This window comes from Leguminivora glycinivorella, chromosome 1 (genome assembly GCF_023078275.1).
Source record: "Leguminivora glycinivorella isolate SPB_JAAS2020 chromosome 1, LegGlyc_1.1, whole genome shotgun sequence".
NCBI lineage: Eukaryota > Metazoa > Arthropoda > Insecta > Lepidoptera > Tortricidae > Leguminivora > Leguminivora glycinivorella.
The window spans coordinates 35,723,654-35,750,904 of NC_062971.1; the positions used below are offsets into that span (position 1 = coordinate 35,723,654).

The 27,251-nt window shown below is 38.8% G+C and overlaps 1 protein-coding gene across 4 annotated transcripts in view; it reads right to left on the reverse strand.

Moving 5' to 3' along the window:
• The window catches only part of LOC125238487 (protein turtle), a 149,752-nt gene that overhangs the window by 36,117 nt on the left and 86,384 nt on the right, over positions 1-27,251 (reverse strand). For all 4 annotated transcript variants that reach the window (XR_007178455.1, XR_007178458.1, XM_048145919.1 and 1 more), the window contains exon 2: positions 18,731-18,755. The gene's annotated coding sequence lies outside the window, so the exon portion shown is untranslated. The remainder of the gene's footprint in view (positions 1-18,730; positions 18,756-27,251) is intronic.

Here is a 27,251-nt window from a genome sequence, read left to right on the forward strand (position 1 = left end):
TATCAATTTTAAAGCAGTTAATTTGACTTTATTCAAGGTCAAATCACTATACCCACTAGTGGATAAAATGCGTTTTTACCCGCTGGTATTAAAGGACAAAACACGTGTTTCCGAGCTAGTGAGGGGGGAAAAAAATAAGCTACGATGCCACAGACAGACACACACAGACAGACAGACAGACAGACACGTCATACTTATAACACCCCGTCGTTTTTGCATCAGGGGTTAAAAATAGGCGAAGACAGTTATGTTGGACACAATTTTGTGGGAAAACTCACAGCTCGATCGAGTGTGGTAGGTAGGTACCTATACATTTAATTATCCGTGTCTGGTCAAGTCAGTCACAATTAATTTCTAATAATTTGTATTAGTGTATCTGGGATTAGTCGTCAAAGCGGACCCTTGGCTTGGCCTTGGCGAATGCCGGGATAACGCGAGGAGGATGGATACATTTGTATTAGTGTATGGAGTTCATTGTAATCAAGCGGAGGTGCGAAAGCATCTACATATTTTCTGTTTACTCGATCTGTAGCCTTACGACGAGTTTGAACCGCACTGAAAATTAGTGACACCTAGAAAGAGAGTAAGTTGTAACATGCTAGCGAATTTGTTCGTGAAAAGCTTGTGGTAAGTTTCGGAAAAAGCTAAAATAAATACAGACAGACAGAGAGACAGAGAGTTAAAATAAATAAAAATAAATAAATATTATAGGACATTCTTACACAGATTGACTGAGGCCCACGGTAAGCTCAAGAAGGCTTGTGTTGTGGGTACTAAGACAACGATATATATAATATATAAATACTTATACATAGAAAACATCCATGACTCAGGAACAAATATCTGTGCTCATCACACAAATAAATGCCCTTACCGGGATTCGAACCCGGGACCGCGGCGTAGAGAAGTAAAAGATAGAGCACTTAGTACTTACACACAAGCGAATATGTTTGTAAAAAGTTCGTGGTAAGATTTTACCGAAACTCTGTGCTCTAGGACCGACAGGTAAAAGAGAGAGACGATATTTGAATGAGGATTGTCGATAAACGAATGTCTACGGCTGCGGCTCCAGTGTTTGTTGTACCGATCTATTCACTCTAAAAAATTAAGACCAACTAAGAGCAGTTTTCTCTTAGTTGACGTTAAGTTAATCACTACAATTACGATCTTATATAATTCAAATAAAGCTGATTACTAAAAACAACAAGGGAATGTATGATTGAACTAATTACTTAGGTGTTTTGTTATTCCTAACCATTGTACACCTTGAATCAATTATTAACTTGTTAGGCATAACTATGTAACATAGGTTGATTTAATCCTTAGTTGAACTTACTAAGGTAATTTAGTTAGCATAATTATTTTTCATGGAATTATTGAACAAGATCTTAATCGATTCAGTTACGTTGCAAAAGTAAGAGCAATCAAAATTACCTTATTTGATTTGTCTAAGATCTTATCAGGCTCGTATGGAATCAAGATGCTTGACTACGACTATCAAAATATTGATAGGAACAACCAAATTTTTTTTAGAGTGTTCGTAGAAAATATACGTGCGCGTTACCTACTCCATTTCATTTAAGGGACAGTAGGAACAGGGTTTCAGACCTTTGACTTGATAAGTGATAACAAAACCTATTGTTATAGGTAAGTAATTATAATTGTACAGTAGATATAAGATATGTAGAAATAAGTACTAATTGTGACCTGTAATATGTTATTACCAATAAATGATGTCTATGTCTATGTCTATAAAATTTTCGTGCGGCACTGGTATGGACTTAAAATTAACACTTGAAACCTATTTGTAACTAAAAGAATTGTTCTGAAATTGCACATGTGATTTAAAGTAAAAAATATGTTTAGTACTTACTGTAATATTGTCTTGGTAAATATTCGATTACTTATATAAATATTTTTATAACTTTAGGTAAAGGTAATATTTACAGTAATGCAGGCACAAAGCCATGTCAGTGAATTTGAAATGTTGTCAATTAAACCGTGCTCAATATAAAGGGTGTTAAAATAGCACCGGGTACAAATTAACGGCTGAAAGGCCTAACCTCGCGGCCGTTGCAGCAAAAAAAAAACATGCGTACCTACAGGGACGCCCTTAACTTTTACTGTATTCAAGCACACCGGATTACAAAGAGTGTAATGGATATTGTATTTTAAATTGGATGAAGTAATATCTTTAAAATACATTTGATCGAGTTTTAATACCAGAAATGAGTCTTCACTGATTTTTTGGTCAAAGGGTTTTATTACACTTTAACACACAGCCGTGGTCTGAAGCCAGGATTTTTGACTATCCGACACATCGAAAAGTTAAATTAAAGCATTATGGAACGGGTCTACATAAATAAGCATAAAACTCATGGTCAAATAATTCATGAATTATTAAATATGTTGAATGAAATATGACTCAGAATACAATAAAATAATTTTTAATTGACCTTACTGCCACGTAAGTATTCCTACTTTATTACACTGCAGAGTAATGAAAACAGGTCACTTTTAATGAAAAACCTGTAATGTCTGTAATCCAAGTCACCAGAAAGACAGTCTTAACACGAAATACTGCACCTATTTCAGCTAATTATCCGTAATTTTAACAAAATGTTAATAACGTCCGTAACAATTGTAACACAATAAAATGGTCACATTGTAATACTAATAAGTCATAAGAATCATAAGCGAGGTCAAATTCGTACCTCGTTTCCCCCGTCCAGCTCTTGTTCAGTGTCGGGCTTCGCGGGTCGGGTAGCAGGCGACAGGGCTCCGTCATCTGTGCCTCGCGAGCATGGGCGAGCGTCGAGGAGCGCGGCGCGCCGGGCACTGCCCGCCCGCCTGGGCGCTATCGATCCCTGCGCGCGCCGGCGCGCCGCGGCGAATGCTCCCCGGACTCACGTGCTCGCGCTAGCCTCGACCGACCTACCACCTGACTTACCACCGAATACCATGAGATTGGTCATTCAGTGCGTTATTATTGCATCCCTTTCACGTTCATGATATTAGTGTTAGTATAAGTTACTGTTAAGAATTGCAATGCCCTTACGGGGCTCTTGTATGAAACTTTTATAAGATCCTATTACATGAAAGCAAATAAATTACCTACTTGACGATTTCAATCGGCAATAGGTACCTATAAAATGGCCCCTTAAGATAATTTCTTTGTATTTTTTCTAATACGAAATTATTACGACTATGTGGTGATGAGCGTGATGAGCCCTTTGAACAGCATGCAAGTTGCTCATATTCTAAAAATGTCCGCCATTTATGGAAACATTCAGGAGAAAATGCTGGAAGCCAGATCCTATTCGGAAAGTTCCCGTTCCGATTATGGATTATTACTTAATGTTCGTAACTGTTTACGACTGTTTCATTTAACATTTACGTCACCCGTTGGCTTTTATTTTATCGGTTAGCCAAAAAACCAAAAACATTTTTGGATATAAGAATGAAAATAATATAGAAGGTTTATAAATAAATAAAAAGAGGATCAAATTTAAAACACGCTTTCTTCAAAGGTAGATTCCCTCTGTAAAGGTAAAGTGAACGAGCTTTTTATTCTTTGAATTTCAACCCCGAAGGGCGTGAGAATGGGGTTCAAAGTTTTTAACGAAGTCAACGTGACAAAGTCGAGGGTTCCTATTTAATTTGCTATAAAAACAAACATACATCATGGACGAAGAAAGTCCATCCCTTCTTTTTCGCTTTATTTGCATTAAAGAAAAACTCGGTATGAATGCAATGCACGTTAAAAAAGTAATAAGTTTCGTGTCGTGTGACGTGTCACCATCATCAAGAGACAAAGTGCACGTAAATCACTGTCAACTTTGCTTGTCATGTCATCTGATGGTGTGTTTTGAATTTTTCGACTTGATATCATTCCGTGGCGTATAGCGCACGAAATGTTCCGACTTCATATCAAGTCAGTGGCGGCGAAAGGGCGACAAGTGAAGCTTTGCAAACCGACAAACATCGTGCATTTTTGTTATATTTGTCACAAAATCATCATGTTCGATGTGATTTGAGCATTGTCAGAATCTTATGTTAGAATTTTGCGATTACCCACATTAAATTAAAGAACTTTGCAAGTAGGAAATGGGAGAGCAAATACTCTTAATTAATATTAAAGTTATTTGTGTCGATAACGTGGGCTGATATTTAATTACCTACCGGAACTCCAAAACTGATAAGGAAGTACATTGTAAACTTCAACAACCCCGATTTTAAAAATAAAATTTCAATCCGTATATTTTTAACCCCCAACGTAATTAAAATTTAAAAAAAACCCCCGACCGCTACATAGTACACCGATTTTCACGAAACATGGCTAAGAACACTCCCGACTAACTCAGCTTTCAGACAAAAAAAAAACTAAATCTAAATCGGTTCATCCGTTCGGGAGCTACGATGCCACAGACAGACACACACACAGACAGACAGACAAACAGACAGACAGACAAACACACAGACAGACACGTCAAACTTATAACACCCCTTCGTTTTTGCGTCGGGGGTTAAAAACGACGCGGTGTTATACCTAAGTTTGACGTGTCTGTGTCTATCTGTCTGTGGCATCGTAACTTCCGAACGGATGAACCGATGTAGGTGTAGTTTTTTTTAAGTTTGAAAGCTGAATTAGTCGGGAGTGATCTTAGCCATGTTTGATGGAAATCGGTCCACTATGTCAGGGGTTTTTTACATTTTGAGGTTAGGTCATTAACAATGTTTCTTTATACGATACGTAACTTTTGTCAGTGTATTCTCTATTTTTAACCCCCGACGCAAAAACGACGGGGTGTTATAAGTTTGACGTGTCTGTATGTCTGTTCTGTTTGTCTGTCTGTATGTCTGTGTGTGTGTGTGTGTGTGTGTGTGTGTGTATCTGTCTGTGGCATCGTAGCTCCCGAACGGATGAACCGATTTCGATTTAGTTTCTTTTATTTGAAAGCTGAGTTAGTCGGGAGTGTTCTTAGCCATGTTTCATGAAAATCGGTCCACTATAATGCGGTCGGGGGTTTGTTCAAATTTTTAATATTATGGTTAGGTTATTTATTATTGATGTCGATAACTTAATCCCTAGCGCTGGTTTTATCCCCCAACATAAAACAGAGTTTAAAAATGAAATTCCAAGCCGTATACTGTCAGATAGCGTTTCAGCTTTTCTCCATATCTTTTGTATATTCTGAAAGACGGCAAGGCATTGTTCGCGCGAGAATGCGAGTTTTCGGGCGTCCCACTCGGGAGAATACGAACGGTGCCCGAGACACGTAAAATATGTAGATTGTATAATTTGTATAGCTATTGAGGCTAGTCGAACAGGGGCCAATTCTACTGTAGTACTAGCACACTACACAAAAACAAAAACAAGTAGGTATACCTAATTGAGTCTTCCAGTGTCTCGTCGCATAAGATTTATTTTTATTTTATTTTATTTTTCTGTTTTTGTTTATTATTGTATCTACCTAGGTTTAGAGCTACGCTGTCTCGCATGATAAGCTTAAGATATGAAAGCATAAGTATTTTAAATGTAATTTGTCATTACTTAACATAAGGTAACCTGTTGCTGGGGGCCGATTGTTGAGTCTCACGCGTTCGAATTCAGAAAATTGACACTGAAAATAATAAGCAAGTTACCGTTTTCAACCGGTATTTTAGTAACAAAATCCCGTATGCGAGATTCAAAAGTCGCGTCGTAAGAAATAGATTGAGCGCAACGCCAACAAACTGCTCCGCAGTTTGGCGAAACATTAATGTAAGGTACCCACAGTAAATTGTAATTTGATAAAACATACATACATATAATCACGCCTGTATCCCATAAAGGGGTAGGCAGAGCACATGGACTACTACGTTTCAGTGCCACTCTTGGCAAAAAGGGGTTAAAAGAAATCCAAATAGTGACATTGCAGTGACAGGTTGCCAGCCTCTCGCCTAACAATTTAAAATTGTCGGCTTCTACGACTCCCACGAAGAAAGGGGGTGGTGATTTTTAACCCGTCACACCGGGGCCGGGGGGGGGGGGGGGGGGTTGGATAAAACAATAATAATAAAAAAAACTATAAAATTGTTTTGAATATTATTTTTATCTGAGGCGGACATCCGTATGAGTTCAGTATAAGGACGACTCAGTAGTTACTCCCCGGGCGGCGACGCGAAGGTACCTACTGCGAAAGCACGTGGTTGAACAAAATTACTACAAAATGATACTCGTCATCGTCCAAAGTAAGATGTTGTTATTTAATACTATTAACTGTAAGTATTAGTAATAACAATAGCACATTATATCAGCCAGAAAACACAAAAAATATAATTATGCATATTATTCTTATCCACGTTTATCCAAATCCGCTTGCATGTGTGCACCACGCGCGGCGTACAGTCAGCCAAAATAGTTATTTGTTATACAAGGGGGCAAAGTTGTATTTTAACGCCGAGTGTGGAATTGAAAAACGAGCAAGTGAAAGGATTCTATAGTTGAACCACGAGCGAAGCGAGTCGTTCGAGAATAGAATCCTGATCTTGCGAGTTTTTTAACACACGAGAAGTAAAATACATTTGCACCCGAATGTAACACAAAACTTTTCCCCTCATTATAGCGAGGAAACTACAACGCAAAAAATGCGTTTATTAGTTCCACAGCTGGTAAATCATCTTTATTACTAGATTCACCTACTTTTATCAATTTTAAAGCAGTTAATTTGACTTTATTCAAGGTCAAATTACTTTACCCACTAGTGGATAAAATGCGTTTTTACCCGCTGGTATTGAAGGACAAAACACGTGTTTCCGAGCTAGTGAGGGGAAAAGTGGTTTACCACTTTTCGACCTTATATGTTTCAATTAGAGTCGAAAAGTGGTAAACCACTTTCTTGGCTGACTGTACATACGTTTATTAGAAGAGTTATACTGATTTAATAATGTGGTATGGTATGGCGGTCCACAGAATACATGTACAATTTTTTTAAAAGTCGTCGACTACTACTTGTCTTCTTGTCTCTTTCTAACCTCCCACTTCCATAAAATGGGGGTTGGAAGTTTGTATGGAACATTCTGCAACTTTCGACTTCACGCGAGTGAAGCCGCAGGCAAAGGCTAGTAGGTATGTTTATGTTATAAACGTAATGCTCTAAATCGTTATAATTGAATAGAGAACTGCGTTGGACTATTGGCGCTCGATCCCAACCTAAATCGAATGGATAAACATTATCGAGCCTGGTTGGAATGTATCTATCTGCTGCCCCAGTTCACTGATTAATTGATCATTATTCATAGTGCTCTCTGTTGGTATTAGTAATTGTACAGAGGCATAGAGTAGAACAACATAGATACAGGGCAAGCGTTTGTATACCTAAATACACAACGAAAAGTAAAGAAAATATCGAGTATCGAGATGATTAATACTCTGCAGTCACGTGACTATTTCGATAAGTAAGGTAGGTTAGATTAGGTTACTATTAGGTTTTTTAGGTTTCATCGTCATCCTCCTTCCGTTATATCAAAGACATATATAACTGCGTATAGACAGCTAAAGTCTAAGAAAAAAACGTACCTCAAAACCATACAGAAAAAGGTACGGTGACCTATGAAGATGGCGATACACCTTTGGGGGACGCTCGGCTAGATGGCGCTAATATTAATACATATCAAGCTAACAATATGAGCCAAATTGTCAAAACTGAGGTTCAAAAGTTTTAAGCTTGTGTCGAGACTGTCGAGAGATGGCTGTCTATGCACTGTGATTACACATTTTACTTTGACAGTAACTCTCTTTAATATTCGACCTCTCTGGTTATATCCAAGCTTTTTGCTGTAGTTTAAAATTGTAGAAAATAAAAAAGGGCGCCACTATCTACATAACTATCGCATGTATGACATAAAATGGCTTTTTTGTATGGAAAATATTTACTTAATTTTTTTAATTTAATAATTACACATTTATATCGTCCGGTTACCAAATGGCACATTCAGAAATTCCGAAAAAAAAACATTAGTTTTTTTTTATACTACGTCGGTGGCAAACAAGCATAAGGTCCTCCTGATGGAAAGCGGTCACCGTAACCTATGGACGCCTGCACCTCAAGGTTGATTGTATGAAACTTTCCTTTTTTGTTACCGAAAATGTATAGAAATCTGGTAACAAAAAAGGAAGGTTTTATACAAACTACATAGGACATTTTGGGAAACCTAGTGGATCTTGCTCAGCATCATGGACTCTATCAGCCTACCATCAATTTTTATCAAAATCGGAGACATGATCCAAATGTACAAACTTAACGGGAATTGCTCAAATGGTATCTTTCCCTCGAGTTTCGGGGCTCCCAGTGGACTCGACATGCGTCTACATTTGCCCCAGATTCGGTTTGCGTCAACATGTTCGTATAAGCTAATGTAAAAGTTTCAATCTTGAAAAGGAATAACATTTTTTTTCAGTTATGAGTTATGAGGTGCCTGAAGCTGTAAAAACTGTATACTTACATAGATCGGAATAATTGTGATAGAACTATCACTATTTAATATTACAATAATACATTTGATTTCTATAAGTCAACATATAACATATGTGTAGTTATTTTAATGCATTAGGAATTACCAATTTTATAATTTTATTTTATTTTATGGAAGTACCTATGTAGATGTATAGTTATATTCTATCAAGCCAATTTCATTGAAAACATAAGAAGTAGGTAAGATATTAGTTGGTACAGTTCTTTTCAATTTTTTTCAATATTTAAAAGTTTTTTTTCAATATTTAACACGTAAAAACTTACATTTATATTTAACCCGACGTTTCGGACATGACATTATGTCCGTGGTCACGGGTAGACTGGCTGGGAGTTGTATCAACATCTTCTAGCTGTACGAGTTTTTCGAACTACCCGCACTTGATTGTCAACAGTCACTTTTACGCTAGGGTTGCCACTCTGCCTACATACAACACTCACGACATCCGATGGTATGGGACGGGAAGTTTTCTCTGCACATTTACACTTGCTAATCACTGGATTCCACGAAGATGAAATCCCTTGCCGTCCGTTTTAATTTAATAATATGAGTGAAGATCGTGTTAGTTTAAATCAATATAATATTTAACACGTCAAGCTTTCTTACCTTTTGTTTGATCTTAGAATCAAAGTATGGTCTTTATCTTAGAAAAACCCCAGGTATTTCAATCTGTAATGTCACAGATTGCCCCTGCCTATCTCTCAGCCGCAGCCCCGCGCAGGTGAATGATGGATGGCGTCTCGGACTTGGCAACTTATTTACCGAGCCCGCCGCGAACCACTCTCGTTATCCTGCAGTGTGCTTGCCGTAAATCAAATTGTATTTGCGGTTTGTGTTGTGTTATGACATGTGCTGGATTATAGTCACAAAATAAGTACCTACATATACACACATGTACATAAAATACACATACTTATAATAATAAATATAAAAAGAAGTTACGCATGGAATAAAACTATTTATTCCATGCGTAACAATAACCGGTTTGGCCTAAGTGACCCTAATGCCGCGGTCCCGGGTTCGAATCCCGGTAAGGGCATTTATTTGTGTGACGAGAAGAATATTTGTTCCCGAGTCATGGATGTTTTCTATGTATATAAGTAATTTGTATATTATAAATATATATTATATCGTTGTCTGAGTACCTGCCACACAAGCCTTCTTGAGCTTACCGTGGGATTCATCAGTTAATCTGTGTAAGAATGTCCTATAATATTGATTTATTTTATTTATTTATTTTTATTTACTGAAGACAATATTACTAAAAAAAGTAGGTTACTTAGGTAACAATAAAAACTAAGATCCCCGCAGAGAAACGTATTATAGAATTGATAGGTTGTCATGGATAAGGCCCTATTTAATAAATCAGAAAAGTTATAACAGGCAATTTTACTATTTTGAGGTAGATCACGGATTTCCATTTGCTACGATCCTAACAAACCACTTTCGCTTCACGCACTTTTATGACCCTTAGTGCGTTTTCACATTATCCGATCAGGCCCCGTAGCCGAATGGCATTTCTCCGACGCCAAACGAAAACGAAACGTAGTCCGGCTCTGTCGCGCCAATACGCAAGAGCGACAGGGATAGATATCTACTAGCGTTTCGTTTCGTGAGCGTTTCGTGAGCGTTAGTGCCATTCGGCTACGCACCCTGATATCGGATGTCGGACCGATATCCCATACATTAAGGGCGTCATCTTGGATTTTTTCCATTGAAATCCTTCCGATATCGGATCGGATAATGTGAAAACGGTCTTAGGTAAATAAACACATAATGCATTCGTCCATGTGTTGCAAGCAGTGTGGGAGAGTATCAGTAAGCGACACTAAGTGCATTAGGTTTCTAAGGCAAGGCTGTCTATCTATGCTAGTCCTTTGAAACTAAATGCCGCCGGTAAGCCACACCGCTCTGTGCAACGTGAGATACAGTATGCTAGGTATACAATAATGCAATATAACTGCAATACTTGCGTCTTATGCAATACATACGTCACTGTAATCTGTAGTAATTTAATAGGTAATCATACTATACTGAACTGTCACTTCATACGTATAACAACAAGAGCGCCCTCTTGACAACAATCCATACTAATACGTAATGGGAAAGTGTTTGTATGTTTGCCCGACGTCCACGGTAAAACGGAGCGACGAATTGGCGTGATTTTTAAGGTGGAGATAGTTGAAGGGATGGAGAGTGACATAGGCTACTTTTTGTCTCTTTCTAACGCGAGCCGCGGGCAAGCCGCAGGAGGAGGCAAAAAGGTTATGCTAGTATTCATATACAAATAGCTGGGATAAAATGTCAGTGTGTGTGTGTGTTTGACGACCGGTCTGGCGCAGTCGTAGTGATCCTGCCTGCTGCGCCGCGGTCCCGGGTTCGAATCCCGGTAAGGGCATTTATTTGTGTGATGAGCACAGATATTTGTTCCTGAGTCATGGATGTTTTTCTATGTATATAAGTATTTACATATTATATATATCGTTGTCTGAGTACCCACAACACAAGCCTTCTTGAGCTTACCGTGGGCCTCAGTCAATCTGTGTAAGAATGTCCTATAATATTTATTTATTTATTTATTTATTAGTGTGTCTCCTCATTAACTGATACTACCCGATCAAAACAGCGATGCCATATCAAATTGTCAGTGTCAAGTGTCACTACCAAACCAAAAATATCACCTGTGAAATGAAACTTCCATTTCGCTATCGTATCGCATTTGTAATCTTATATGAATTGTTCGAATGCGTATTGGGTTAGTGAGATGTACAAGTCATTATTTAAAAGCAAACATTGGTGAGAAAGCATAATGTTTAGACAGGCGCTGGCGACGCTACGCCCCGAGCCGAGCCGAGCGGAGCGCTACGACCTACGCCGTAGAGGCAATTTTAGGGTGCACCTCGTCACAGTATAATAGATACTATCGTACAGTATGGCCACTCCCGCTCCCCGTTGAAAGTGCCGCCCAACCCCTCTCAGTTACCTCACAGTTACCGCCTGTCAAAAACGCGAACAGTCGACCTGTCATATTTCACTCATACAAGCATAGTACGCGTTCACCTACACGAGCTTAGACTGTGTGCTAGGAACGCGCCTCTTTCATATATTTGATCGCCAGTGTCCGAGGTGTGACCTCGTTGACGTTGTATTGTTAACTCCCCACGCAAAAACGACGGGGTGTTATAAGATTGACGTGTCTGTTTGTCTGTCTGTTTGTCTGTCTGTGATTTTTTTTTGTTTGAAAGCTGATCGTGAGAGTTCTTAGCCATGTTGTAATGTGATGAAACTCGATTTGTCGGGGGTCAAAATTTAAATGTTTTTGCATTAGGGTTTGAATGACAGAAATGCTGAGTTAATCTTGATGTGATGGAAATAATGGTGATTTTTATGCCTTGCGATTAGACGACTTTGATGAAAATCGGGCCACTATGTCAGTTTTTTTTTTAATTTAAATTTTGTGGTTATTATACACTTACGAATAAGTTTATGTACGAGTATTAGATCTGGATTAAGTTATGAATCTGTCAGTAGGGATCGAAAGTGATATTATGACATATGCCTGTTAGGTAATTGTATCCAAATTATGATTTTAAATATGTAAATTTTTTAAGTAACAAGATTGGACCGAAAATTCAAAAAATATCTCTTTAGGTTTCCAAATTTCCATTATTATTAATGTTATTTAATTTTAGTTTTATTTAACAATTGACGTGATTTTTTAAGTGGAGGTAGCTGAAGGGATGGAGAGTGACATAGGCTACTGTTTGTCCTTTTCGAACGCGAGCGAAGCCGCGGGCAAAAGCTAGTATTGTTTATACATTTACTTATTTATTTGTTCGCGATGATGCCCCTGCTGACATTGAATGCGAAATGAAATCAAGTATGAATTGATATCGCAGCGACAGATATCGTCGCGTCATGACTCATGACTGGCCGCCGGAACGGCTCGCCGACGCGTTTCCGAACCGGGGCAGAGATACGGCACGGACGATACCGTAATTATTATTGTTTATTTCAATTCTTATTGAACAGGAAAGGGGTCTAGCCAAGATGACAATCGTACATCCATGATTTATTACTCACTAACTGTCTTACGAGTTCTCGATACTCGATAGCTTTAAACGTCACGGAAAACTACATTAAAAGCTCGGCCACACATGCGCGTTTTGATAGCGTAGGCGGAGCGGTAGCGGAGCGTTAGCGGAGCGTTAGCGGAGCGCTACGACAGCGGTGCGCCGGACGAACGCTGGCATTGCGCCCAGCGCACGCCGGCGGGAAGTAACGAGCGAGGATTGCGAGCGGAATGCGCGCGGATTGCGAGCGGAACGCCAGCGTTCCGCCGGCGCACCGCTATCATTGCGCTCAGCTAACGCTACGCTATCAAAACGCTTTATGTGCGGCGGAGGCTTAATTGTATGGAGAAAGCCCTCAAACGATTAGGTATTTATACTCAAAAAAAATTGTTTGCGCTATCTAGGATCATATTCAAAAACATATAAAAAATCGGTAGAGGCTTTATTACAATGTATATTTATTCTAAACGAATGTTCCGCAGAAGTGTAGGTAGGTACTCAAGAGTAGCATATTAAATTAGAAATGTCAAGTCGGACAGACCATGGCATAACTCAGTCGGCTCAGGTCCGCGTTATCTTGCATATAATGCCGACGACAAAGTGGCTTACGTAAAGTCTTCCCTCACTGCTGCTAGTCTTAAACATATTATGCAAGTATAACTATTATTAGATATATTCTACAGAAGTACACCAAAGTGTACGGCTACGTATCCTGGTGCCGTAGCCGAATGGCGAAACGAAAACGAAAAGTCGCGAAAGGTAGTCTGGCTCTGTCGCGTCAACACGCACGAGCGACAGAGATAGATATCTACGAGCGTTTCGTTTTTTGAGCGTTTGTGCCATTCGGCTACGTACAGTCACCGGCACAAATAAGTGATGATTTCTGTACCTTATCGCTTTAAATTGTTTGACAATTTCGCATGATATTTCAAACAAGACGTTAATGTGACAAGGTATAGAAATAATCATCACATATTTATGCCGGTGACTGTACTCGGATCAGACCAAGGGTCCTTATGGACATAGATCAGGTGCGTATTATCTTGTACCTACTGCGACTGCATGATCGCTTACAGGTACATATCCATCTTTAGATATTCATATATGTATGCTTAACAAGTTGTTTCTTCCTTTATTCCTTCATCAACTTCATATTATTACGAGTACATGGTAGAGGTACTTTTAGAAACAAACGTGCAAATGCAAACTTCGACAAAAAACAGTTTAAAATCTCGACGAATAAGTAGTTAAACTGCGAGCAACTTGTACAGACACTAAGCAGCCCCATCCGCGGCATTATGTAGCTTTCAGGGTTTCGAATCCCGAAAGTTCCCTTTTTTTTTGTTTTTGTATTTATAAGAGTTTTTTTTTTAGACGTATCTTATTAATCTTTTGCCGAAGATTCGCGCCGAGTTTAAAGTAGAGAGCGATCGAAGTTGCGGTGTCGTGCAAAGCGGATTAAGTAGTTGGTTCTGCGTCCGTCTCCGCTAGAGCGCCGGAGTTCCGTACCTACATCGACCGGATTGAACGTTTAGGTAAACCAATGTAACTTGGCTGTATCTTCAGGATTTGTATGTTAAAAGTGATGATGATGATGTCCTTCCAGACTTATCCGTCGACGGCGACATCCTGGCAAGCTTTATTTTTTTATTATTTACTATTATGTTAAAAGTAATTAACTAAGGGCCGGTTGCATCAAACCGTCTCTGTTGAAGCGTTCGTGAAATTTTATTGTATGGTAAGTTCCATAGACGTCTGCTGCGTCACGATGATGTGTAGGTATGTCAAATGTGGTCGATGGCCCTAAGTCATATAATAGAAACGTTTATTGCATCGTAATATGATACGAACATGGATGGAGTGGAACATAGCATGTGACACCCTGTAAGGGCACAGCAATATAAGAGGGCTATATTTAAGTAGGTACCTATTTAGATTCAATCATGAATATTTATTTACATAAATTATTTTACACATCTATAGTCTGTCAAATAGGAGGAGTCCTGGAGTTAGCTAATGCACCTCGTGGACCAGGTAGACCTCCAATAACCGGTTGGCAGTTGTCAGAAAAGACATGAAGAAACGACCCAGGACCGACCGGCCTGGCGACGCATGATTAGAAGGGCCGCCCCAAGTAAATGGGAAGGAGCCAGGCAGAAGAAGGTCTGTCAAAGAGTATAGAGAAGGCTATTCCATGTCCGCAAATCTGACAAAAAAACTATAAACATAATTTGAAGGTTTTTATGTAAACAAATGTTCGAATTGATTGAAATTACGCTATTAGGGTTGCGTGAGTGTCGGGATAAATTGAGATACAGACCAAAACTGAAATCCAACGGTTTCTTTTATGTATGAAAACTATGGGGCTGATGACCGACCGTACAGTTCCCAAGTTCCAAAAAAGTTGCAGTTAGACTGCAGTTTGTCTATATAAACCCTTACCAACGTCTGTATGAACCCTTACCAACTCGAGATTACCAGACACACGGTGCCATACGTTCTAACCCGCCGTCGTAGAATCTCATGCATTATCTGAGATGAACATGCTGTGCTGGGGTCAAAGTGGGTCGTAAAGAACAGTTAGCATTATCTTCCTACTCGAGTTATTATGCGATGGCTTAATGCAATTATTCTCGCTGGGTATCCTAGCTATTGCAGGTGCAAGTTTGCAGAGGTAAAGCCGGCCACTAGAACACTTTTCTTTGCATCTGAGCCGGAACACAAAAATGACATATTTATTGTATGGAAAAGGTGGAAAGTGTCCCCTTGAGGGTCTTCCTAAACATATCGAAGCCGAATCGGCTTTCGTCGACCAAAAATCGCTTGTTAGTAATATGAACATGCGTACGCGTGGCGTGTGTTCAGCGACGACGACGCGTTTTAAGACGCTTACAGAAGCGGTAATGCTAAAATGGAAAGGAGGCTTTCAATTTAGGAATTCTAGTTTAAGACGATACAGGAGGGGTCAATTCTCCATACAAACGCTCTCGACTATTTCCTCCCTGGTTTTTGAAGATAGAGCAAAGATTTTTTCAACACAGATTATTATTCATTAGACTTATATTGACCGGGATATAGACCGTGATTACCTCTACTCTTACAGATTATTATTATTTTTATCTGTGTCGGACCGTTTTGATTTTTTAAATATTCTTATTTTTAAAGACGCTAGAGCAGATCAAAAATTTCCAAAAACGGCCTTATTGATTATAGTGGGGTATATATATAGTGGGGTATAGTGGGATATATAAAAGTGGGGTATTCAAAATTGTTGACCATTAGCCAAAAAAACTAAACGGTCCGACACAGATTATTTCATTGTTATTCAGATTCTCAAATTTCGTTACGATTGATTAACCTCGATTTTAAAGTTTTTTTCGCAATAAGCCCATTTTGAATAAAAATAAGAATATCAAAAAAATCAAAACGGTCCGACACAGATAAAAATAATAATATTCTGTGTTAAAAAACTCATTGCTCTACCTTCAAAAATCAGGGAGGAAATAGTCGAGAGCGTTTGTATGGAAAATTGACCCCTCCTGTATCGTCTTAAGCGTCTTCACATTTACGAGCGATTTTCAGAACGTCGAAAACACATCGTAGAGGCTCTGGTATTTGTTGCGGCCGCTACCACGAGATGTTAAAAGCGTCTCTCTCGAGTTTCACGTCAAAATACGACTTTTAAGTCCAATTTCCGTACTTAATCCGGTTACCTATCTCATTCCCGAAAACTTTAAAGCCGATTATTAAAATCCCGTGAATTCCATTTGATCGCGTATTTTCTAAAATCCGTTGAATTTTAGAGGGGTCACCGATCTAATCTAATCAAATGGTTTATACAAGATACCTATTTCATACATTTGGAGAATTTTACAGTTACTATTATTTACGTTTAACTAAAGGGCCGGTTGCATCAAACCGTCTGTCACAGTTAAAGCGTTCGTTATTTTTTTTTTGTATGGGAAGTTCCATAGACGTCTATTGCGTGACGATGAATAAAATTGATGTATTTGTCGGTTGATGCAACTGGCCCTAAATGAAAGTTCGTCAAATGAAACATCGACAAACACGCAAATCGTTAGAAAGTTACTTTTGCAACTGTAATGTCTAAAAGACTCTGGTATTCTCGCACAATTTATCAAAAAAAAAATAATAAGTGCCATTAAGACTTATCTATTTGAAGAAGCCACTTCTGTGTATTGGTTCTTCTCCGATTCCCTCGCACTTTCGGCAAGCTATTGGAACGCGGCCAGAGTTTGATAACTCGATTTGGACCTATTACAGCGTAGTGTGCAAGCTCGTATTTCAAATTTCAACACTTGCTTGCTGCACGTAGGGTTATTGGGCTAGTTTCTGTCCACAATTCCACATAGCTAATTTAGTTTTCATCCCCAAACGGTATTAGCAAAATATAAGGTAATGTATCAAATATTTATTAAGATTTCCGTGAAAACATGTTTTTTTTGTAAATAAATAATTAATGTCACAATTTCGTTTTCTTTCAACCCCTTATTTGCCAAGAGTGGCACTAAAACAAGTAGTTTCATGTGCTCTGCCTACCCCTTCATGGGATACAGGCGTGATTGTATGTTTGTTGTATGTATGTATGTAAATAATTTGTTTGAGTTATGATAAATATTTTTATACTACATTGGTAGCAAACCAGCATACCAGCTCATCTAGTGGTAAAGGCAGTCTCCGTAGCTTACGGATGCCAGTAACTCCCTCGGGCTCTTAAAATTAGAGCGAACGAGATTGTATAGTAAAGAGGATTGCAATAAGCACGGTAAAGAAGTTTTTGTTTAAATTTTGACAATTAAACACGATGAGGCACGTATCCAGAATTCAATTTAAGGTAGGTAGGACAGTTGTAATTACGTGTAGGTAGCTAGGTAGAGTGTCATCATCATCATTAGGCCTTCATTAGGTATCTTTAAAGATGATTTAACCCATTCGCTGACACTACGTCGACAGCCGAATTAATTACTGCCGCAGAAAGGATATACGTTACCCGTATATGTATTTTCAGTGGCGGTACCTACGTCGACAGGCGGAGCACTGTCAGCGAAAGGGCATCAGCACTATCAGCAGCATCTCTGATCGAGGGACAGCGCCGCTGAATCGCCGCTTGTAGCTAAATAATCTAGCACATCCGTCACAAGTAAAACCAAAAGTCCTGCCTAGAGTCTAATACTGTGACATAATGTAGTTAAAGGCGATGGTGATTCTGAAAAGGGCTATGGGGTTTTAAGGTAGGGCATTGCCACACAATGCCCATCTCTAGCAACGGACCTGAACTGAACGCAAATGTAAACCAGATCCACGGTTTGCAAAAATACTTGGTATGTATTTGTCACGCGAGCCCATAAGCGCGGCAAATTGAGTGCGAATGAGGCCCTTATCTCTGCCAAATGGAACGTAACGCGAACAAATCTACTGCCAGGCTGCCACTATTGGTACAAGGATTACCACGAGTTTGTTTTCCTGAGTTATTTTCGATCGTATATCGTCACTACTTTGAAAAAAAAAACTTGTATCTTCTTCTGTCAATGAAAAGAAAATTAATGCATATAGACTTACTGCGTTTTAACTTTGAGGAGAAGCATGAGATACGAGATTTTTTCAAAGTAGTGACGATATTCAGCCGTATTACATTAACGGCTAGCCGTTATGATAGACACGGCCGTTTTGAAATGCGGCGGATATATACCTACTGGCTAACTTGTCCTAATTGCTAAGATCAGAAACGAAAGCATGGTCGCACGATAAACTATAAAATGTCAGGCCTAGGCCGTCCTTTTCGCACTATTTGTAAGTAAACTGACCTTTCCCTCGTTTTGGGGGGTCCTCACGGATTTCTTGAGTACCGGGCTGAAACAGCTTTATTTGCCGAAAGGAACAATCGAGCCAAGCGGCATTTCCAGACAAAAATGCATTCTAACTGCACTTATTTACCCCAAAATCATGCCCGTTTCCGACCTCCTATTAAAAACTGTTCATTTTAAATAAGTTCTTTCAACTTTTACTCCAGACACTTGAAAAGGTTTTTAATGGTGAAATAAAGCAAGTTACCTCAGTAATTAGCCAAAAGGCACCTTGCCAAAGCCTACTTGGTGGAAGAGGGTTATCTGACAGACACTCACCAACAGCTGCCTTCGTCGCCGGCAACTGAAACAAAAATGCACATTTTTCAATTAAAATTCAATACTTTAAATAAAAAAATACAAGCATTTGGCCCGGCTGATAATAAGTAGTCATAGTCACCATATGAAGCGCTGGTAGCCTAGCGGCAAGTGCGTGCGGATTTCGTTCCGGAGGTCGCGGGTTCGAACCCCGGCTCGTACCAATAGTTTTTCGGAACTTATGTGCGAAATGTCATTTGATATTTGCCAGTCGCTTTTCGGTGAAGGAAAACATCGTGAGGAAACCGGACTAATTCCAATAAGGCCTGGTTACCCTTTGGGTTGGAAGGTCAGATGGCAGTCGCTTTCATAAAACTAGTGCCTATGCCAAATCTTGGGATTAGTTGTCACAGCGGACCCCAGGCTCCCATGAGCCGCGGCAAATGCCGGGATAACGCAAGGAGGATGATGAGTCACCATAGGCTATGGACTCCCGAAACTACAGAAGAAATAAACATTTTTTTGTAATTTCGACGTCCCGAGAAGTTTTATGGTAAGTATATCCATATCTAAAATAGGTACTTATGGGTACGCCCAAATTGAAATTGTAAACAAATCTTTCCCTTTAGAAGAACGTCAATTTAAGTTTAGAAATTGTAAACAAATCTTTCCCTTTAGAAGAACGTCAATTTTTAAACGTTTATATGTGATTTTAGCATTCAATGCAACTACAAAATAATAGCAAAAGATATGAAAACAAGTACAGAGACAAAGCCCGCCATGTTCAATACGACTAATACGAGTAACTACATCACCGCCGATGCATTCCACGTATCGGCGATATCTTCTTATGATATTCTAATGTACATTCGATACGATTCCATCTTTGACTGTGTTTAAAATAAAGTGGAATGGATGTGCGGAACAACCAGAAAGTTTACTTCTAGCTCATTTTATATTGGACAAGTCATAGCTTAACTAAAACAAAACAAAATTATTGTGACAACTAAATCGCTCAACAATTTAAAGTCCTTGAGTGTACTTGTATAGACTGTATAATATTTGAATGCTATAATAGTATTTTATGCAACTGGCGTTTAAGTGAGGTCAAAAAAGACGAGTGGCGTGAGTAACATTTTGAGGCGAAGCCGAAAATTGTTAATAAAGACGTCATCGTCACGAGTATTTTTTGACTCAGTTAAACACCGTTGCATATTAGTACATTACTACAGAGGCCGGGACAAAGGGGGTTGCCGGCCGAAGACATATAGACGGCCGAGCGAAGCGAGGTCTGAGGCGGGCAACCCCATTTCCCGCTGAAGTATGTATATGTATGTATCTCCTAAACGGTGCGTCGTAGCGCAAAAATAATCGAATTTTCGTTCCCCTTTGATACCCCGTATACGCTTATAAAAAAACAAAAAGTTAAAAAAAAAATCAAAATAAAACGAAAAAATTTTTTTTTGTATGAAAACGCACCCAAAATCAAATATTGTCTAGGGCCCGTACCAGTTGCAGTCGGCACGTCTATAAAGCCCCTTATAGTTTTTTTTTAATTGGCTAAATACCTGGATGTATTTTGACTTGTCGGCCTCTCCTCTGTTCCTGCACTCACCCTGTCGCTCACACACCCCCGCGCCGCCGCCAGCCCCCGGCGCCCCGCGCCGCTGTCCCTTAAAGGCTTCCTAACAATGCTTTAAGAACTATATCGTATGCGTGGGCGCGCGGGGCGCTGGGCGGGGGCTGGCATCTTTTATGTAGGGTTTTAAAGATCTATGCACGACACTGTAAATGACGAATAACACTACGGGAGTAGAAAAAAGAATAAAACAACATCATCCTCCTTGCATTATCCCGGCATTTGCCACAGCTCATGGGATTTGGTGGAGGCAGCGACTGCCATCAGACCTTCTAACGTTCGGGTAACTATTTTAGCATTATTGGAATTAGTCCGGTTTCTTCGCGATGTTTTCCTTCACCGGAAAGCGACTGGTAAATATCAAACGACATTTCGCACATAAGTTTCGAAAAACTCACTGATACGAGCCGGGGTTCGAACCCGCGACCTCCGGATCGAAAGCCGCATGCTCTTACCGCTAGGCCACCAGCGCTTCAAAAAAGAATAAAACAACTTTTTTTATTAGACTTATATTGACCGGGATATAGACCGTGATTACCTTTTTGATTTTTGTCGAGCTCCCGATATTTCGACGCAGTTCTCCGACTCCGTTTTCCGTGATCATGATGCATGCAACTGCGTCGAAATATCGGGAGCTCGACAAAAATCAAAAAGGTAATCACGGCCTATAATATCCCGGTCAATATAAGTCTAATGAAAATAACCGTGAATCATTCAAAACTTTTTTTATCTATTAAATAAAGAAGTTTAAATGTGGTCGGCTCTTCTTTTGGTACATACGTCTACTTTGACTAACTAAAAATAGGTATAAAATGGTATAAAGATAATTTATAAGTAATTCCGTATAGATACGTGGGTCACTCGAAAAGTTTTGAGATACAAAAAAACTATTGAAGATATTAACACTATTTATTTTACATCTTTTCGAAATACTCTCCGTCATTTTTTATACAAAGTTCCATACGTCTAAACCAACATTGGAAGCACTTTTGCCAGTCTTCATCGGTTAGGCCAGAAATTGCTACTTCATAGGCAGCCACTGCTTCTTCGGCACTCGAAAAAAACTTTCCTTTTATTTTTTCCTTTACTGTCGGGAATAAAAAGAAATCACAGGGAGCCAAGTCAGGGCTGTAGGGTGGATGAAGCAAGGTTTCAATCGCAGTTTCTTCAATAAACGCCTTTGCTCTGAGGGACGTGTGGGAAGAGGCGTTGTCTTGATGCAGCATGATTCCCCGAAGCCCAGCCTTTGGTCTCCTCTCCCGCACTGCTTGGAAAACTTGTGGCGAACTAACGCCTAGGATTTTCTCGATGTCGGTGTATGTAAATTCGTGGGTCTGCTCGCACTAACATTTCAGTAGTCCATACGTTTTCTGCAATTACTGCTGTTTGCGGGCGACCACTTCTGTGGTCATCTTCGAGGTTAGTTTTACCCCTCTTGAATTCACTAAACCATCTAAAAACAGTTGCTTGGGATGGAGCAGACTCTCCTAATGCTGATTGTAATCGTTGCAAACTCAGTTGTTCGGTTAAACCAAATTTAAAATCATAAAATATCATAGCACGCAAATGCTCGCGGGTCAGCTCCATCGTTTCAAAGAAAAAACGCGGGAACCGTTGTAGTAAAACAAAAGAAACAAATTTATTTTTAAAATTGAACCGAATTGGCTTCTTGTGTTCTATTTCCAAATAAATTTGCTTTTTAAAAACATATAATATGGGTGCGTTCCATTTTAAAATTTCGAGCATCTCACAATTTATCGAGTGACCTACGTATATTAGGTTCGATGCACCTATACAATCGATTAAGTTACGGCGACACTAATAACTCTACCAAAGCTCGTGAACCTTCGTTGTATATTTTTAAATACTTAAGTATGTAAACATAATTTGACGACCGGTCTGGCTCAGTCGGTAGTGACCCTGCCTGCTAAGCCGCGGTCCCGGGTTCGAATTCCGGTAAGGGCATTTATTTGTGTGATGAGCACAGATATTTGTTCCTGAGTGGATGTTTTCTATGTATATAAGTATGTATTTATCTATTTAAGTATGTATAATAAATATCGTCGCTTAGTACCCATAGTACAAGCTTTGCTTAGTTTGGGGCTAAGTTGATCTGTGTATGGTGTCCCCAATATATTTATTTATATTTATAATTAAAAATACACAAGAAAACAACGTAACATTGTAGACCTTACATAATTTGCAGCACATTCGCAAAAGGCAATACCTAACTGAATGTATCACTAAAGGCACGTTACTCAAAGGATAAAATAGCAAAACAGTCGTCTCATATTCCTATGTAAATTGCAAGCTTCGGTTGTACAAGGTTTTTTACACGTGAAAATATCGATAACGTGTCGCGTGTAATAGTGATGTGCCAGCGCCAGGATGGTTCGCAAGTCGGGAATTCCGAAAACGGCTATATTTCTATTAGTTCCGAGATATGAGTTCATAGTTTGAGATTACATAAGAATTACCTAAATCTTATAACAGTTTCATACACATAGACAGATTTTTAGATTAATTTCATACACAGATTTTTAGTACAGTTATACTCAACTGCATTTTTAATGCTACGTTTAAGCGTGTCCTTATGGAAATGATAGTTTGAACTTTAAAGCTACCAGCGTGTCAGTTTTGTTGTTTTTTTATTACTTACTTAAAATTTCCTATCAACGTCTTTATGAATATTAACATATCTTATACAAGTTATACATTTTATATTTTTGAAATTTGTAAAAACACTCCAACAAAACAACAATATTCTTTCCGGGACATCCATTTCCCGGGAACGAGAAAATCGTCGACAGCAACATCACTACTCCTGATTCCATTCGTTCGATGAAATAGGATTAAAATGTTTGCGTCATCCGCCGGCGTGTATTCGGGGACATTCGCGATAATTAAAATGACCAAAGTTAATTAAAACGACATGTTTGTTCCGTTGCAGCGGTAGGGTTAGCAGAAAGATTGTTTTTTTTTATTAGTTTGAAATATATGGATTTGTCTGGGTTTTTATTGAATCAGTGCACATTGTTAACCAATGGGACGAAAAATGAAATAGTGCTTTTCACTCGAGTTATAATTCATTTTCATTTTAGATACAAGAACGTTAAAGTATTCAGACATATAATATCTAAGTATAACTTGATGATAATATTGATAATGTAGGGGGATTGTTTTAATTAAATAATAAAATGGGATGCGAATTATTGTAAATCTAATTACTTGGAAAGTAAAATGATCTATGCGAAAATTTGTTACTTTTTGTACACTTTGTACAATTTTCAAAACAATAAATAACCTACTTTCACAGAGCGTGGGAAATAAAAACGCTTTTTTTCATCGACTGGCAACCCTGCTCTCACCGGCGCAATTTGGACAATTAAATAAATAACAATAAGCAAATACGACACAATACCGGAATGGAGGTGACATTGGCTCGTCATTTGAATGTCAGGATCACGATTACGGCGTTTATGCGTGATACGGTCGCGTGGCCACCTGTGTCGGTTACTGCGATCGTATCGGGATTGAGTGTAATTATTTTGAGGTGTTACTGCGTTTTATTGTTATTTTTGTATTAGAATATGTAAATATTTTGGTCTAGGGAAGGTCCTAAGTATCAGGCGGGCCGTAAGCGGGACCTACAGACATGTATTACAATTAATTTCAAGCGATTCTTTTCCATCGTCGCCATAGGTGCATATGTATGATAATCAGTTTTGCAATTTTGCATCCCATATTACAATTTATACAAACATTATAGATATTAAATTAGACTTAAATTATGACATGACTTTAAAAACTAGAAAATTTGATCGTTAAATCTAAACGTTGATAAATGCTTTGACCGTAGGCCGCAAAATCCAGTAGCTCCAGCGCCGCGGCTGCGGGTTCGCCGTGTGACAGCTTGATCGCTGACCGACTGCGCCACTCAAATATCACTGCTATTCGTTTTATTTAGGTAGTTTTTAATTTTGGTACCATATCGAATCATAAGGTGAAAGTACAGTCACCGGCATAAATAAGTGATGATTTTTGTACCTTGTCGCTTAAGTTTAATCGTTTGACAATTTCGTACGACATTATAAACAAGGCATTAATGTGACAAGACAAGGTATAGAAATCATCACATACTTATGCCGGTGACTGTTGTACTAGTGCTTGATGCTGAACTAGTATTCGACATGGACACCTTATGTAAATGTCAAAGTGACACGGTTTAACGCATTTAAGTATAGAAAAATATTCGGTGTTCAAAAACTTTTATGACTTTGACATAAAGTTCCCATGTCGAATAATAGTTCAGCCACAGATTAATAATATGGTTCAGCGTCGAGCACTTAAGTACTTTCACCTTACCAAACGTATCGAGTAAGGTATTTTAGTATGTCAAAAATTAATGGTAGGAGTTCCAATGTCTGAATCCATATGCCTAACAAGATGTAGCCTACAAAATAATATACGGGCGATATTTTGAACTGAATACGACTAGAATTGAGAAGAAGAAGACTAGAATGACGCCGTAGAGAGAAATGCTTTTGTTTTATTGTAATTAAAAAAGTTGAGAAATCATCACTTTTTCGAGATACAGTCGCCATCAGATATATAAGAGCGCCCGAGGTACTCAAAAATATCTGAACACGCCTCTAACGCCTAGGCAATAGAGGCGTGTTCAGATATTTTTGAGTACCTCGGGCGCTCTTATATATCTGATGGCGACTGTACAAAGTCTCCATTAGGGACTCGATTTGAGACTTATAAGATGTTTTTTTTTTCTCCAGAAAATAAAGTCCTTAAGACTTTATATTGATTTAGGTACGTTTTGATTTTAAAACTAGAGAAGCTGATTATTGTGGGGCAAATGGATGGCAAGCGTGCTCAGGGCCTAGCCCATGAGATGGGCATGCAGCGCGCAATACACAATACATGGCGCACGACCGCACGCTATGTACACGCTGCATATACAATATGGTCGCGATCCTCAGGAATGAGGGACCGAAGAACATTTAAAACTCGACGTACCAAAACGACGAATATAGGCTTGATGGTTCTAAAACTAGAAGCGGGTAATTTCCTATTGATTATGTTTCAAATAGGCTACTTGACCCTTTTTTAAAGTCTATCTTAATATTATTAATTACTGTCCAATGAACCGAAAAAAAAAATGCCATAAATTTTATTACGACTTGAAAACCGAAAAAAACATTTTTAAAGTATACTTTCACTTAATCAGGCAAAAACAACATTAGCCATGTTAATTTATAGATTGTCTGTGCATAACGTCAATCGAATTGAACGCAAAATTTTCTGACATTTATGTATGAGGCATAAAGTTCATCATGTCAGTGATTGGTTCGACATAAAGTTAAGTTAGGTTCTATGACGTCATTACATCGCTGACAGCGTTTTCGGTGGACAAAGTTAAAAAAATATTACACACATTTTCAATCGAAAATACGTAGTCATTATACACTTTTAATACCCAAAATTTATAAACATTGGTTTTTTATGTGAATACTACAGGAAACAACCATTTTTTGTGCCAAATTCGATATGAGTCTAGTAGCCTATTGCAATGCGTTTGATTATGCCCATCCCATTTTGCATGCGCTAGTCACGTCATAACACATTGATTTTTGCGTCGACCACAGCGTGCATTATTTGCCAGAATGCAAATGTGCATGTCATATGCATGGCACAGGGCTGGAAAGCCTAGCCAATGTCACAGTCGCTAACGCTCTCCCTCATCCATCGTTCGTCTGTTATGGCGCGACAGAACCTGACTGCGTTTCAATCGGCACGTATCGTCAACTGTTGTCACTAGGCCGGCTGTATTCGTAGTATAATTGTTGACGCTTCGTGATTTATCTCTTTTTAGGGTTCCGTAGTCAACTAGGAACCCTTATAGTTTCGCTGTCTGTCTGTCCGTCCGTCCGTCCGCGGATAATCTCAGTGATCGTTAGCACTAGAAAGCTGAAATTTGGTACCAATATGTATATCAATCACGCCGACGAAGTGCAAAAATAAAAAGTGGATAAAAATGTTTTATTAGGGTAACCCCCCTACACGTAAAGTGGGGAGTGATTTTTTTTTTCATTGCAATCCTAACGTGTGATATATTGTTGGATAGGTATTTAAAAATGAATAAGGGTTTACTAAAATCGTTTTTTGATAATATTCATATTTTCGGAAATAATCCTAAAGGAAAAATTATAAAATAAAATACGAAAAAAAATCACAAAAGTAGAACTTTATAAAGACTTTCTAGGAAAATTGTTTTGAACTTGATAGGTTCAGTAGTTTTTGAGAAAAATACGGAAAACTACGGAATCCTACACTGAGCGTGGCCCGACACGCTCTTGGTCGGTTTTTTTAATTTGGTGCGTCAGAGCCAGTTGTGTATGATTCGCTAGGGAGCATCGATTGGGCTATTGGCTAGAAGCTCTGTTGTGTCTGGTGTTCATCACAGTAAGCTACGAGTGCTAATAACGGACTTGCTTTACCACTTGGCCAACTGTGTTACAAAGGTTGAACCAATTAACCTTTCATGTGTAGCAGCACTCAAAATTCTAACCGTAAAAATTGTTCTCGAAAAATGCAAGCGAGTTTTATGTAAGTACCATGTTGCAAAGTATTTAGAGTGACAGTGAGGTCAAAGTGAAGTCGTAAACATTTTTCTATTTTTGCCCGAGAACAAATGGGAACACACCAGCAGGCCTAGCCTCATTAGAACAAAAAGACGTGTCATCATCTCGCGGCGACATACTCCCGCCCATTTTAGGCCTGAAAGCTGCAAGTTACAATTTACAAGTGGTTGTCAATGTCTAATATGACAAGTTCGAAAGAGACTTGTAACTTTCAGTTTTGAGAAATGCGCCCCAGATGTTAAGAACTCCT